Below are 16,904 nucleotides of genomic sequence, written 5' to 3'. Positions count from 1 at the left end.
GGAATTTATCCCTTTTCAAAGCAGATACAGTTGCCTGGCCTGGTGCTCTACTTTGAACTCCTTTTCCTCAGTTGCACATTCCATAAAAGCAAAAGAGAAATGCTAAAATACAATTAAAAACATATTTAAGAACAGGGACTAAGGGCTTTTTTGCTTTTATCTGTTCTCTTCAGAGCAATATATATTCAACAGATTTAATGGAATATTTCAATAAGAACCTACATTAGAATATAGTCTAAATCTGTCAAGACTCAATTCTTTCTTAATTTTTTTCATAAATGACATTATTAAGAAACCAAAGCTTACAAAAAACAAACAAACAAAAAAAAAAACTGATCCCCCTCTCCTGTTTGAAACCTTCTAAGTAGTTAGTATATTCTTCCCCCTTTTATAAAAAGCTTTTCTGATGACCTAAGCCAGATTGCCTATCTCTAAGAAAAGAATGAAGGGCAAAAAGCATTTAAATCTGCCATAGCACTGGTATAGATGCTGCATTGTTGTTTTCACCTGCATGAAGGCTGATGGAGATGGAGCTAATTTCTAAACGGGAAGGAGAATTTCAGGTCCGATCATTTCTGCCCGGAGCATGCCTGGATGTTCCCCACACTAATTGTGTGGGTCCCGTCAGGAATGCAGCAGGCTGGCAATGCGTTTCCCTAGTTAAGACCAGGGAAGGACCACGCGATGCTCAGTGGATAAAAGACTTGTAATCCCAGCTGAGGAAAGAGTTCCATTATCTCCCAGCTGCATAGACATTCCAGACGGCTTGGTTCTGCCTGGATGAACAGCAAGGCTTGCTGAGAGCTGAAAACAGAGTTCTGCAGAGAATTGTAAAGATCCTGAGACATTCCCCCATGTTCAGATCTGTAAGTACAAAATTGTGCTGTCTGCTGCAATGTGAATAATGCTGGCCAAGCTGTCTTTGCTTTACCTTTCAATGGTGTTGTATTAGCATAACAGGTAGAGGATGAAAAAAAAAAAAAGGGCACTGCTTTATTTATTCTAGCTTTCTAGGAATTCCTGAGACTTAAAATGCATTTATTTCCTGAAAGGAGAAAAAATATAGAATCTGTATTCAGGGGAGGTGAGCTAAAACCAGAAGAAGAGGCACTTCAGTTGTACATCATTTTTCAGTATATTCCCAGCTCTCGGTTGCAGTGAAAGTAATGGTTAAGACAGAACATGACGATGCTAATTCTTGAATTCACCTATGGCATAATACCCTGTCTCTAATGGAAGAAAAGGGGATGTAATGAGACACCAACTTCTTTCATAAGAGCTCAGGGTTGTTGAATGGATGATTTAAGAAATGAGTGATCAATGGGAGGTTATTAAAGGCCTAGTAGAGGGAATAAAATAAACTGAGAATAAAAAATGGCCTCATTCCTTCTTTGGAGATCTTACCTAGCAAAGGTTCTATGCATTTGGAGATACCTTTGCTATTTATTACTTTCAAGCCCATCAGAATTTAGGAACCAGTAATACTTTATGAAAAGTTTCTGAAGTTTATGGCATGAGACATAAACTTTTTAGAATGCTCTAATAAACTGTATACAGTCTATTATGTTAAATGTGCTCTCTGTCACATAGTGCATTTTTAGAAGATTAGGTTTATACACACAATCTTGCATTGCTAACTCAAAATTGCTGATTTTTAAATTATTAGCACCCAGAACTCTCAGAAATGAGAAAGAGACATACAGAGAGACAGAGACAAAGACAGAGACAGATAGAGGCATACAGAGATAGGGAGACAGAAAGACAAAGACAGAGAGAGATAGTTAAATTACATAGAATTTGGAAAATGAAGTACTCATAATTTTATCTTTGATAGCAGGGTTTTCAAAGATATTTGTACAAAGAGAACTATACGTGGAATATGGAATTGCTTTTTCTGAGCAACTTCTATTTATTTGATGGTTTTGCTTATCATCTTTTGTCCTCAAAGATTTCACAAAGTTGGCCTACTCTGCATTTTTTTCATGGAGAATGTTAAACATTACATCCTCTTCCACACACAACCACATAGTACTCACCCATGTATATAGACTCACATATAAATACTGATTTTGCATACCCAGTGGATAAGATAAGGATACTGAATCATCATCCATTCAAAGTCACTTTGCCTTTGATATTTCAATAACTTGTTAGCAATTTTTCATGGCAGCTTGTTCTAGGGATTTTCAATGGCTAAACCTCCAAACTTTTATATAAGGTTATATAAATGCATAACATATCAAATCCTAACAGAAAGGCACATCCTTTATGGACTACTATAATACATTGCTATCTCTTTTCTTTTCTAGTGAAGTATGAAAGGGTTTTTATTTACAACTCCCATTATGATTTTTTAATGAAAAGTGGTTTATGCTATTCTTTTGTAAATGTGTTGAACTATGCAACTTAGCTCTAATTTTAGAATGAGTCTAGAGTCTTGAGAAAGATAAAATTATATTGTAAAAAGAACCATAGAAAGTTACTAACTGCATTTATCTAATGAAAAGATTTGAAGTAATTTATGTACTAACATGATAGTATTGGACAGGGGGAGGAGAGTATGAATTATAGGATCATATTTTTAGAGTCAGAAAATATATACATCCACTTCCATGTACATTTACTTCATTTTAAAGATAAAGACACTGAGGGAGGAATATTACAAAAAAAGAAGTTGTCTCCTCTCAGGTTATTATTCCCTCAATTTTATTTTCTGGGTATCTACTCTTTTCACATCTAAAGTGCAAAAGTTGTATTTGGGATTTTATGATCTCAGATTGTCATAGATGGAAGGAATCTTTAAATCTAATTAGTCAAAAATCATAAATGGAAAATAATCTCCTTGTCACTATGTCTGAAAAGTAAATTTTCAAGGAATAATTTGAAGACTTTCAATATCTATATCTATATCATCTATATATCGATATCTATGATATATTTATTATAAATTGAATTTATTATAAATGAATTATAAATGTCAAATAGAGGACATTAAATTTATTTTTAAAAGTAATGTCAGCTAATGCATCTTAAAAAACAATGTGGGGCAACTAGGTGGCACAGTGGATAGAGTACCAGCCCTGAAGTCAGGAGGACCTGAATTCAAATCTGGTGTCAGACACTTAATACTTCTGAGCTTTGTGCCCTGTGCAAGTCACTTAAGCCCAATTGTCTCAGCAAAAAAACAAAACAAACAAAAAAAAGTGGCATGGTTGGATTTGAATTTTAAGAAAAATGAGTGAGTTGGATTAAATAGAAGTTCTATATAAATAGACAAATTAGGAATGTACTGCAATAGGACAGGTGATATGGATCTGAAGTAGGGTTTTGACTGAGGGAAAGGGAAGAAGGGGAAAGATATGAGAGATGATGAAGAGATAAAATTAGCAAAATTCAGGAACAGATTTGTCATGGAAATGAGAAAGGGTGGTTTTGAGGATGACTTCAATTTTCAGATTTCTTGCCTAATGGTAGAGAAGCTAGTAGAAGTTAACATATTTATGGCAGAAAACAAGGAGTTACATTATGGAAATATGGAGTTTGGAATCCTCTGGAATATTGATATGGATTTACCAAGCAGATAGAAATATGATATCAGACAGACCTAAGAGAGCCTGAGGCCATTTGAAAATCATTTGCTTTCAATATGATAGGTAAAAGAGGGTAGGGATAGGTAAAAGAGAGGAGGGAAGGAATGCTCAGAAGAAAGCACTTAAATAAATCTCAAATACAAAAGGCAGAATTTGATAATTCTGGGTGAATTAATTAAAGTCACTGAATCTCTTCAATAAAGGATGCAATTCATAGCAATTTTGTGAACATTATATAAGATGATGTAGATAAAATTGTATAAATCTTAAAATGCTTTATAAATTTTGACTACTGTCAAAATTGTGTGGTTCAAATTATTATATACTGGAAAGTAGAGGTGTATAAAAGTAGAAAAATATAAAAAATAGAAGTCCTTGTATTTCTTCTTAAAAAATAAAGATATTACATAGTAATGGCCATAGAGACAGGGAAGCTAGGTGACACAATAAATAGAATGTCCAGAATAAAATCAACAATATTCCTTTTTGTAAGTTGAAATCCAACCTCAACACACTAGTTGTATGATCCTGGCCAAGTCATTTAGTGTTATTTGCCTAAGTTTCTCATCTGTAAAATAAGCTGGAGAAGGAAATGCAAACCAGTCTAGTAACTCTAATAGAATCCCCAAAATGGTTTTACAAAAATTGTTCCCAATTGAAACAACTGAAGCACAAAGCACATAAGTGCAAATAATTTGAAATAGAATTATGAGAAGTTATGGAAGTCACTACAAATGTCTAATCTGGAAGTTTAAGTAAAATAAAATGTTCTTCATAGTCCCATAAAATCACAAACTTAAAGATATATGAGTCATAAATATTTAGCTATAAGAGTTATTTGAATTGATCTAGATCAGTGTATTCAACTTATAAATCATTAAACTATAAAAGGGAGTTGTAATAGCTTAATCAGCTCAGGAGAGAAAATTTCTAATTTTGTTTCTTTTAAAACATTATTTATTTGTTTTTAACTTTTTCTTTCCTCTAAGTCCTACTCCATATACTGAGAAAGGAAGCAATTACCTACTATACATGTGAAATAATTCAAAATATATCTCTATATTCATGTTGCATAAAGAAAACAAAATGACAAAAATTTTAAGAATTGAGAAACATATTTCAGTTGGTACTCAGAGTTTAATCACTTCTCTCTCTACAGCTGAGTAGCAGTTTTCTTCATGAGTCCAATGGAACTTTTTTGATCTTTGTATTTATCAAAATAGTTAAGTATTTTATAGTCAACAATCATTGCCCTATTGATTTTGCTGTACTCTTTGTTCTCTTGCTTCTGCTCACTCTATCTTGCATATTAGCTAATATAGTTTTCACAATATTTTTTTTTCTGAAATCATTTCCCTCCAAGTCATTTCTTCTAGCTTGGTAGTGTTCCATCACAAACCACAATTTCTTCAGCCTTTTTTCTAAATAATGGGTACTCCTACAATTTCCAATTTCTTGCCACCACAAAAAAAGAAATATTAAGTAGTTTTGTGCATTTAAGTGCTTTATCTGCTTCTTTAATTAGTTTGGGATACAGAGATGTGATATTTCTAGGTAAAAGAGTATACATGGATTTATAGCTCTTTATGTATGATTTCAAATTGTCCTCCATAATGATTGGATCAGTACACAACTCCACCAAAAGCTTGTTAGTGTAGCTATTTTCCCTCATCTCTTCTTGCATTTGTCATTTCTGAGGTTTGCAATGTTACCTCAAAATTGTTTTATTTTGCATTTCTCTAATCAATACTGAACAAAGCTGTTTTTATATATGCCTAGATGTAATATTGATTTTTCCCCAAAAAATATTCCTATACATATCATTTGACAGTTTATCAATAGGGAAATGTCAGTGTTTTGGGTTTTTGTTTTGTTTTGTTTTTGTTTTTGTTATTTTTAAAATAAATTTGACAACTCTATTTTAAAATGAAAACTTTTTTTTCTGAGAAAATTGCTATAAAATATGTTGTTATTACTTCATTTTCTTATCTTTTGTCAAAATGTAATTTTCCTATTTATCTAGTTAGGTTTATTTTTGCTTTAGTTTGTCTGAGATCAAAATTGCTATCACTGCCTTTTTCCTTTCAGCTGAAGCAAAAGAGATTCTGCCCCACCTTTTGTTTTAAAATCCCATTCCATAAAAAAGTGCTTCTTTTATCAATAATATGTTATTAGATTCTGATTTCTAATCCCTTCTGCTTTTTATTGTATTTTATGAGTAAGTTCATACCATTCACATTCAGTTTTGATCACATAATCTGTATTTCCTTTTACTATATTTTCTTACACTAGTCCTCTCTTTTTGCCTTGGCTGAAGGAAATTTTACTTTTATTGTATCTTTAATCTATCTATAATTTTATATCTTTCCCTTCTCTTGCTATCCTTTTGGTTAAGATAAGTTTAAAAATAACTGAGTGTGTTCTTCCATTTCTGAAAAAAAAATTTTCCTTTTAAATAGATTTCATTTTTTGAATTGCACATTTAGAAAATTTTAACATTCATTTTAAAAATAAAATTGAGTCCCCACTTTTTTTCTTTTCTCTCCTTCCCTTTTTTTTGCCTCAAGACAATAAGCAATTTGACATAGATTATATATGTGCAATCATGTAAAATGTTGTCCATACTAATCATAATGTGATAGAAGAAAGACTACCAAAAGAAAAAATTACGAAAAAATGAGATGAAAGTAGTATGCTTTGATCTACATTCATAGTTAATTATTTCTTTCTCTGGATATTGAAAATATTTTCTATCATGAAGCTTTTGTAATTAATATGGATCATTGTATTGGGTCATTGTAAAAGCCAAGTCAATCAATTGATCAATATGATCAATACAATTGTCACTATATACAGTGTTCTCCAGGTTCTGTTCACTTCACTATGCTGCTGTATGTAGGTCTTTCCAGGTTCTTTTTTTTTTCCTCGTTAAAAATCTTCCTGCTCATTTTTTGTTATAGCACAATAATATTCCACCATATTTATATACCACCACAACTTGTTCAGTCATTCCCCAATCAATGATTATTCCTTCAATTTTCAATTTTTTCTTACTAAAACAGAATTATTATAAATATTTTTATGTCTCTTTTTTCTCCTTTGGTAAATAGACCTGGTAGTGGTTTTCTGGACCAAAGGATCTGCACAATTAGATGGCCCTTTCATTCTAATTCCACATATCTCTTGAGAAGGGTTGGTTGAATTAGTTCACAACTCAATCAAGAGTGCATTAGCGTCCTGATTTCCCCACATCTTCTGTAAGATTGATCATTTCCCATTTCTGTGATGTTAGAAAATTTTATAGTTGTGAGGAGGTACCTCAGAGTTATTTTAATTTGCATTTCTCTAATAATTAGTGATTTAAAACATTTAATAGTATTATAGATAGCTTTGATTTCCTCATTTGGAAAATGTTGGTTCATATCCTTAGACCACTTATCATTTGACTATTTATTATTTGAATTTTATGGCAAAGTTAATTCTGCTTATGAGGGGATAATTTTTATCCTTATATATTTGCTTAGTTGTTTATATAATTGAGAAAAGGAGGCATTCATCAGAGATATTTGCTGTAAACATATATATATATATATATATATATATATATTCCCAGCTTTCTGCTTTCCTTCTAATCTTAGTTGCATTGATTTTATTTGTCTAGCAAAACACAATGCTCTCTATCTTTTGTTTGATTATAATATCATCCCTTCTCCATAGATCAGCCAGGTAGATGGCTCCTTGCTCTCCTAATTTGCTTATGGTATCATCCTTTATGTCTAAGTCATTTATACATTTTGACATTAGTATGATATGATAAAATATTTGTGATATTTTCTACCATACTGTTTTTATACTTTTTAAAAAAAACTCTAGCTTTTCCACAAGTTTTATGCAAATAGTGATTTCTTATCCCAGAAGCTGAGATCTCTGGGTTTGTAAAACACTGTTTCTTGTGTACCTAATCTATTCTAGTGATCCAGGACTCCGTGGACCCAACTCCCAACACACATATTCAAATTGTTGAGTTTAATGATTTTTTTTTTTTTGTTTCCCTCACTTGGTCTTCACTTTTGCCATTCCTTTGAAAACTTCATTGTTTTCTAGTTTACGAATGTCTTATTTAATGATTAATGATGAAGCCAGATTGTAACTCTTCTAAATAAATAATACACTTGTAGCCTAAAAATAGTAATACCATTTATTAATATGCTTGATTTATTCCAAAAGAAACACTCTGAGAGAATATTTCTCATTTCAAATATAGTAGGTGCCTTAGGAGTAGGCTGATATAGTTGCTCTTTAGAATAAAAGGAAATAAAAGTGTGTGGGGAAACTGTTCTGTAAATTTATTATAAATAAGTTAGATACTTTGGGAAACTATTTAGATTCATTAATACAAATACTATACAATTATGATATACTGTATCAAATCTTTTAAACCCAATTGAGTGTGGTGGTTGCAAAAATAATGTTAACAGTAGCAAATATTCTGCCAAGATTTAATTTTCGATGTAAAAATAAAGAAGCATATTCCTTTCATCATTATGCACATTTGCTTTAGTCTCTAATAAATGGGAAAATTACACATATACCAAAGAATTGTTTTGAAATAAATTTCATTATGATTATACTTTTATGATATAGATATAATTTATATATATATATATACATCTATATTGTATAATCCAGGTTTTAAACTTTTTTTTTTCCCCATTCATGACCCCTTTGACCCCTTTTTATCGAAGAAATGTTTAAGTGATCTTGGGTTATATATGTGTATAAAATAGGTATTTTTCCTGATAAAGCTCAGGACATGAATTCAGGCAGAACTCGTTTTGAATTTTGGGTCAAGCACATAGAAGCTGTGTGATTTCATGCAACTCACTTAACATCTTTTAGCCTTAATTTCTCTTCTTGTAAATCAGGGGAAAAATACCACCAGCTTTACAGGGTTGTTAAGAAAATCATATGATATTCATATAAAGTTCTTTGCAAATTGTTACACAATATATAAAATCTACCCTTATTGTTAAATGGTTTTAACATCTCTTCTTGTGTTAGAGCTATTATTTTATGAAAAAATAAATAAACAGCAATAATATACAAGACCCTATGTGTGTGTATATACATATATATGCATACACATATTATATATACATTCTCTGTTCAATAGTTTTTTATTTACTTAAAATACAAATCATTTTTAACAAATTTCCTTTATGACCCTCAAATTTGTAAGAATGAGTTGGCAGAGTACAGAAATGAGGAAGGTAGCTTTGTGGGATTAATTTACCAAAGAGCATGGATTTATTTCACTTGTTTTGAACAGAGCTCTTAGCAAGAGAAGATAATTCTGCTCATTTATCTTGACTCTCTATCTACAATCTGCAAATTGAGTATGAGATGAGAGGATTAGAAACTAGGTTCACCTAATTTCCTTTACACTGTTTATTAGGATGTTTTAAAATTTAAAATAAATAAATAAAAAAGCTCACAGAGCTGTATTGTAAAGAATAGATTATCATGAACTTAGTGTGAACAGAAGTTTATTAGAAAGGGGAGATTTGTAACACTGGGAAGCTTGATGGTGCTTTCCATTCAAGTTTTCCAATAAATAGACATTATTTGGCTCAATAAAACAAACTGAAGATAAATTCCAACTGAGGAATATTCACAAATCTGAAACTCACAGCATAATTTGGCTATTTCTCTGCAAAATATCTAGTTTTATTATGTATTTTAAAAAAACTCCCTTGCAATGAGGAAAATGGCTATCAGAATGTCCAGTTGTCAAAAATCTGTATTTTTTAGTTGAGCACACTGTGTCTGCTGAACCTGTGGACAGAAGAATCTCTTTCTTCCTGTCAAGATGTTGAACACTTTTGTAATGAAAGCTTTCCTTGCTTTTGGCTTCATTCTTGTTCTATCTTCTCTCATGTAGATATTCAGAGGTGATTATGAAATGAAATGAGAACATTTTCCTGTGTTAGGAAAAGCTGAACAAGATTGCTGAATTCAAATAAAGCACTCCTCCTTTATTATATGGATAGTTCATAATGGACAGCTAAATTCAAACACACTTCAACCACTATGAAAATATTTATTTCACTGATGGGGACTTCTCTGACTGTTGGTGACAAGAATCATTCATCATTAAGCAGCATCTAATGAAGGGAAAACATTTCATGCCAGTGAAAGCATGAAACTCATTAACATCATAGAATACACTGAAAAACTGTCATTTAGAAATTGTATTTGTAGCAACTTTCATATATCCAGAATTATTGAGTGAGAAGAAATTGAAATTAAGTTGATAGACAAATTTTAGAAGCATTTATTCATTTGGGATTCCCTCCAGCAATTAAATTGCAACCTCTCCATTTGTAACTTATTAAAACTCAAGGCATTGCTTGTGTCTCAGAGAAGTTAAGTGATTTATCCAGAGTCACACAGATATCAAGTAACAAAGACTGAATTTGAACCTAAGCCATCATGAACCCAAGAATAAATCTCTATTCAGTAGATCATGTCACCTTCATCTATGAGGCAAATTAAGTTAAATGACTGGCCTAGATTTCCATAGATAGGGGCCTTGGAAATATTCTTGAATTCAGGTCTTAATCACTCTAAGTCCAATTCTCCATCCATTATACATTCTGCTACCTGACTGGTTGTCATACTTTAGGATAACTCTAAAGTCCCATAAGGCCAGGATACACATATCCCTAGTTTTTCTATAATTATAACAAGATTCATTAAGTAAAATAGGAAGTACCATATTCAGTTCATTGCATGTAATACTCATTGTGAAGCACTATAGTAGCAAACACATAATCTCTTTTACTCTACCCCCCAGCTATAACTGGGGAATATAAACTGCCTTATATGTTTCTTGGAATATTTTCTAATTTCTAGTGCCTCATTTGATTTGATCCTGCTTGTCATACTACTTATGCAGAGAGGCAAAATTACCCTCTCTGGCTCTAATTACATATATCAATATCTCCATCTTTATCTTTATTTATCAGCGATAATAGAATAAGTGGAAGGATAAGAATAGAGGACTATCTATAGATTCCAGAGTCCCATGCTTAAGAAAGGGTTTTAAAGATGGCCCTGCATCTATAATATTGATCATGGAATCACATATTCAGAATAGTCTTTAAATATTCTATATAACTACATCATTTCCTAATATGGATATTGTTTGTCTAGCCATGTATAAATAAATTGACCATCCTGATGGGGGAAAAAAGTGGCAACTCACTTAGTTGACAGAGTGAGGAATAGGAAATCAGACGAAGCTGGTTTTTACCTCTTTAGAAACATTAGAGCAAAGCTTCTTAAACTTTGAGTTTTGACCCTATGTGGGATCACATAAGAGATTGTGAGGGTAGTAAAATTATGATTTATTATCAATAAATGTTTGATTTGTGTACTTATTTTATATGTTTACATACCCAGGATAATGTAAAAATTTCCTGGGTAAAATAGAGTTGTGAATGAGAAAATTTAAGAACTCTTGCTTTAAAGCACTGTAATCACCAACTAGATATTTAACCTTTGCTGGAAATAAAAATGCACTTATCACCCAGAGTCTTTTTTGAGAGATAATGAGAGACAATATATTGAATGTAAAGTGCTTTGCATACCTACAATGATATAGCAATGCTACATATTTTAATTTCTAAATCTTTAAAATCCTTGTCAGCTCTCTTAGTCTAACATCTAGGGTACAATTCATATCCATAAACATCTAAATATTTCACTTTAGGAAGGAAGCTTCCATGATCTCAGACAAGCGATGAATTTTTGTTAACTAATTATGATAGAATTATCTTTATTGAACAGATTCAGAGATATAAGCAGAGAGATTAAAAAGAAATAGATTGGTGAATGTCAGATCTTTGAGAATTCTACACCTAGAAGAAAATCACAAATTGAAATACTTGATTAAAAAACAAACCTATAATTTAAATATTTTAAGTAAATAATTTATGATATACCTAGATAAACCAGTATTATAGAATGTTAGAGCTGGAACAGTACTCTGTTGAGTAGTGAAAAAGAAAAAAAAATGTTTGATGAGAGTTTAAAAGAAGTATCCATTACTTTAAAAAACAAACTGTCATGACAAGGAACTCTTACAATTCCTCATTTTCATGAATAGCCCTACTAGCCTACCTCTTTCATTTTTCTGGTTTCATTTTTCATTTAAAATTTCTGAGCATGACTCTTATCTTTGCTTTTCTTCCTTTAAAAAATCATTCTCAGCATTTCCCGAACCTTTTTTATTTCCTCATTTTCCCCTCTACAATGGAAGCAATCTTTTTTTTATTTTTTCCCCAAAATACCAAGGGTTTTTATATTACCATATACTGTTTTTTTTTTTTTTTTTTCAGAAAGAAAGAAACTAAGTGAGCCAATTTCAATAGTACATGTTTTTATTTTTGTTGTTGTTGTTGTTTGTTTTCATCTAGAGATTCTTTTTTAACTTTCAAAAATTCAACATGAAAAACAAAATAATTTGACAAGGCCAGTATAAGAGAATAGTAAATGTCCAATTGCATTTCATAACTATAGACACACGGTTCGTTGTATAAAAAAATTAAGAAATGGCCAAGTTTTGCTAAATGGCTCACCTTAAAAAAGACTCCCTTACCCTGTATTTCCTTAATCCAGACTTGAGTTCATTTGCACTGTGTTAATCAGAACCTACTGATACATTGATAATAACATAATACTCCTATAACATGATTAATTGTTTAGATCATTCTCCCCTTGCTTTTCTCATTTAATTTTTACATCTCTATGAAGTAGACAGTAATAGTATCACTATCTTCCCCATTTTATAAATATAGATTCTTTTCTAATTTTTTTTTCAAATGTAGATTTATAGAGACAGTCAACAATATGCCTAAGTTAATTCAGGGAGTACCTAATAGGGTTAGAACTAGAATTCAGTTCTCTTGGGTCTTATGTATGTATTGTTCTTTCTCTTATAGCCTGTTGGCTTGCTTGATTTGTCATTTTACATTTTTTCTGCATATTGCATTTTTTTGTTATTGCTTCTCTCATCTATTTTGTTAGTTTCCTTACAGATTTTTAAACCTAGGCTGAATGACCATTGTTTATATATATATATATATATATATATATATATATATATATATATATATATATATATATATATATATATAACTGTGGAGATTAATTTTTCATATGATTTAGACTAGAGGGCCTTTGAGGTCCCTTCAAGATGTAAAATTCCATAATTTCCTTCACTCATCCAATTTGGATAAAATCTTAATTTCTATGCTATTTTTTCCCCACTAATCATATAACTCTCATTATTGCTAGTTTATGGTATTCCTAGTAATAACTAAAATTAATTTTGAAGCTCATTCAGGCCATTCATTACCTTTTTATTTTATGATACAGAAAATTAAGCAAAGAGAGTTTAAATGATTAACAGAGAAGCATAGTTAACAAGTGTTTGAGATATGAATCATACATTCATAGGAGTCTCCTTGATGCCAATTCCATCTTTCTATCCACTAAACTAGGCTACCTCTTACCTTTGCCAGACAATTCATACGATTTTTATTTACACATTTTTATTTAGAGATATTTAGAGATGAAAGGTAACATGAATGCCATTTGGTATGACTGTCATTTCACAATTCAGGTAACCATAACTTAAAACTGAAATAGAAGGAAGTCAATCGATTTATTCAAGTACCATGGAATAGAGATGAGATTTGGGTTTAGTTTCTGGAATCTAAATTTAGTGAAGTTTTTTGTTTTGTTTTGTTTTGTTTTGTTTTGTTTTTTGTTTTATTTTTTTTCCTTTGATATACACTTCTCTGCATAATAGGGAATATTCAATGAATTATTGTTAATTAAATTTAATTGCCACAATGAGCCTGAACTCAGTGTGGAAGGTGGTAGTGATAGGAAATTTAAAGAGAAAATTACTACTGTTTTAGGAAAAATAATGTCAGTTCTGTGATATATTGAATGTAAGGTTATTGTCTTGAAGAAGGATTCTTAATTTTTGCATATGTCAGTTTTCTGAAAATCTGGTGAATCCTATGAACACTTCAGAATAATTTTGAATGCTTTAAAGAAAGTTCACGAGAACAAAAAAAAAGAAACCTTATATTAAAATAAGATATTCTCTCTATCACCTATTTATCTTTTGTTTTAAGTTCAAAGATTCAAGGTAAAGAAGCATTAAGCTAGAGGTAAGAGCTTATCAAGTCCTTTAACCTTACATTTTGAGTTAAGATTAAATAATAATAAATAATGTTCTTAAGTCTTGTTTCATAAAAAGGCTGGGTAACTTTCATGAGAATTCTTATTTCCCTGACATTTTCCTCTCTTAGATGATCTCAGAACATTTTTTATCTGGCACATCCCCTGAGTAAAAACATAATGGATAACCAGGATCAAAATAAAAGCAATCCAAATTTCAAAATAAGAGAAACATAGACTATGTGATATAGTGGATATGATCCAGAGATAATTTCAAAGTAAAAAAAAGACAGATATAGAAGTGCCATTTCTGTATATTGCCTAGATGAGACTAAACATATATCTTCACTTCACAATGATACATATGATGCTCTAGGAACTCTGAAAAGACAAAATGGTTAAAGGTCTCTTGTAAGTCAAATTTCTCTATGCCAATGACATCACACAGATCTTGTTTTGTTGTTGGTCCCTTCTAAGTGAAACTTTTCTATGCCAGTGAAATTACCCATATCTTGTCCACAAATAAAAATAGAAGGGAGCAGGAGAAAACTTATAGCAGAGGTAATAGAAAACAATGATGACTTAATTGAATTTATGTCCACTTTCCCCCCCCCCCCAGATTTGGGTTAGTGTTTTGTTAAAATACACTACCAGTTACCCATTGGATATAGGAATTTTGGATGAGCCCTCAGTATCTATCTCATTAATTATTTTGGGGGCAACCTAATGAAGTTGTATCTCTAGGATAGAAATTAGTGGCATAATTGTTCCCAAATTACCCACCCCCAGAAAGAATAGAAAATTCTCAAATCTTACTAAATAGTATACAAATATTTAATGATTTTTATTCCCATATAAGTGCATTTATGCACATATTTATGCATACATTATGAATGACAGCTATAAAGTCATATACACAAGTACTAGAATATTGCCAGTCTCTGAAACAACTGGAACCAATTTTAAATATTTCTTGAAAGGAAATTAAAATACTATAAATACAAGATCATCATATGTGGCATTATAAAATTCACAATCCCTTTATCACTGTGAAAAATGAACAGAAATTCAAATAGCATGGACATGTTATTGGAGTACTGTTGAAGTATTTCTATTTTTAAACACATTAAGATTTGGGGGATAAATAAACAAGCATTTGATCAAACATAAGGAACAAAATATAGATAGAAACAAACTGAAAACATGAATAAGTGCATGTTGTGTTCTGCACATAGCAAAAATAAATCTTAAGGATTAGATACAAGACTCTTATAAAGCTTTTTGGAAGCTCTATTGGGAAATGAAAGGTAAGGTAAACTTAAAGAGAACCAGGTATTTAGCCATGGGAAACTGCCTTTCTCTCAATCTAGGAAAGTTTCATCAATATTTTTTTAAACAAAAGTAATATTTTAGATATTTTCAAAGTAATATTAAGGCAAAGATTTGAGCATTGTAATTTTAATTAGTAATAAATATTATTGAAATTATCTTCTAGACTCCTTATATTTCTGTATACTCTTGATTAAACATAATATCTCAAAAGCAAAAATAGATCAAGATATGCTGTATTAATGATTGATAATGATGATGATGATGATGATTATGAGAATGAGGATGAGGAGGATGATTTACTTTAGTTTCAGAATATAAATATTAAATGAACTTGTGTTTTATACATTCATTTCTATTTTTGCTGACATAAATGTTTCTTATGTTATCTAAATCAAGCAGACCATATGTGTTTTGGATATGTTACCAAAATTAGCTTGCCAGTAAATATCTATTAGTCATAAAGGAAAGGAAGGAATGGATGATTGTTCTAATTGGCATAGAAATATAGATAGGTATGAATAGAGATATACTGATATAAAGATAGTTAAAAATGATTAGTGAAAGCACATTGCATCTTTTATTACAAAACCTTGTAGAGGCAGGAGAATATGAATGTTTTTAAGATGGTATAGTTCTAGTTGTTTCAATAACTTGCAATATTCTAATAGTTGTATATGTTTCTTGAAAACCATCATTCATAATGGATGCATAAATATGCACATAAATACATTTATATGGGAAGAAAAAAAGGTTTCATAATTAACCCAAGATCACCCAGCTAAGAACTTTCAGAAGTACATATCTCTCTAGGCTTTCTATATTTCAAATCTAAGGGCCTTTATATGGCATCACATTATGAGTTTTAGGCATCTGAGTATCTCCTTCACTAAATGACTTAATGTCAGCTTAAAGTATGAAATTTAAGTAAGTTTTGTTTCCTATATTCACCTGATAAAATGTTGCAGATTTCTCTCTCTGGTTCCTCTCTAGTTCCTATACTATTGTAAACACACATCACTAATGTCAAAAGTCCCTTTTGCTGTTAAGTTTGATTGCACTCATTCTTATTGGGGCAAAGCAAATAACCTTTCATACTGCAAATTACATTCCTTTTTAAATAAGTCATTAATCATTGTTTCAGAATCCCAGCGATCAAATAGAAATGTCACAATCTTTCAATTCCAAATCATTTTTTTTTTCAGGAAAGGAACAGCTGCACACGTTACTTTTAAATGGTCTAGCCTGACCCCGAAACAGAAATACCAGAAGAAAACATGGGGATGATGCTATCAGAACCTTATTCACAATTCTGCTTAGTCCAAATTTGCTTTGACACTTACACTTACAAGCCTTTCTGTTTCCAAGCAGTCAGTCTTCTGGTCTATTGGTAGTCTATGATGAAATAAGGTTAGCAAAGGGAGTTAAATCATGTTTGTAATGGAAAGACATGCTTATGACATCTGTTTCACAAATTTTTGTTTTTCAGCTTTGTAGTGTTCAAATATGCCATGTAGGTAAAGTGGCTTAGTGAATTAAGCCCTAGAAGGAGAGAGAGAAAGACTAGATTCCACATCTGGGCTCAAATTAATTAATTGTGTGGCCCTGGTTAGTCATTTACCCTATTTTACCCTTAGGATCTTCATCTATGTAATGAGAATAATAATAGCACTTCCCTCAAAGTGCTGTTGTGAGGACCAAATGAGATGATTTAGGTAAAGTGCTTGG

The 16,904-nt window shown here is 31.1% G+C and overlaps 1 protein-coding gene across 1 annotated transcript in view; it reads left to right on the top strand.

Annotated features, from left to right (window-relative positions):
- The first annotated feature begins 558 nt into the window (after window positions 1-558).
- The window catches only part of CNTN6 (contactin 6), a 536,373-nt gene continuing 520,027 nt past the window's right edge, over window positions 559-16,904 (top strand). The window contains exon 1 of the mRNA XM_074284067.1: window positions 559-866. The gene's annotated coding sequence lies outside the window, so the exon portion shown is untranslated. The remainder of the gene's footprint in view (window positions 867-16,904) is intronic.

The sequence above is a fragment of the Sminthopsis crassicaudata genome, chromosome 1, assembly GCF_048593235.1.
Source record: "Sminthopsis crassicaudata isolate SCR6 chromosome 1, ASM4859323v1, whole genome shotgun sequence".
NCBI classification, from domain to species: Eukaryota; Metazoa; Chordata; class Mammalia; order Dasyuromorphia; family Dasyuridae; genus Sminthopsis; species Sminthopsis crassicaudata.
The sequence above is the reverse complement of the archived record's forward strand: the minus strand, read 5'-3'. Positions and strand labels throughout refer to the sequence as shown.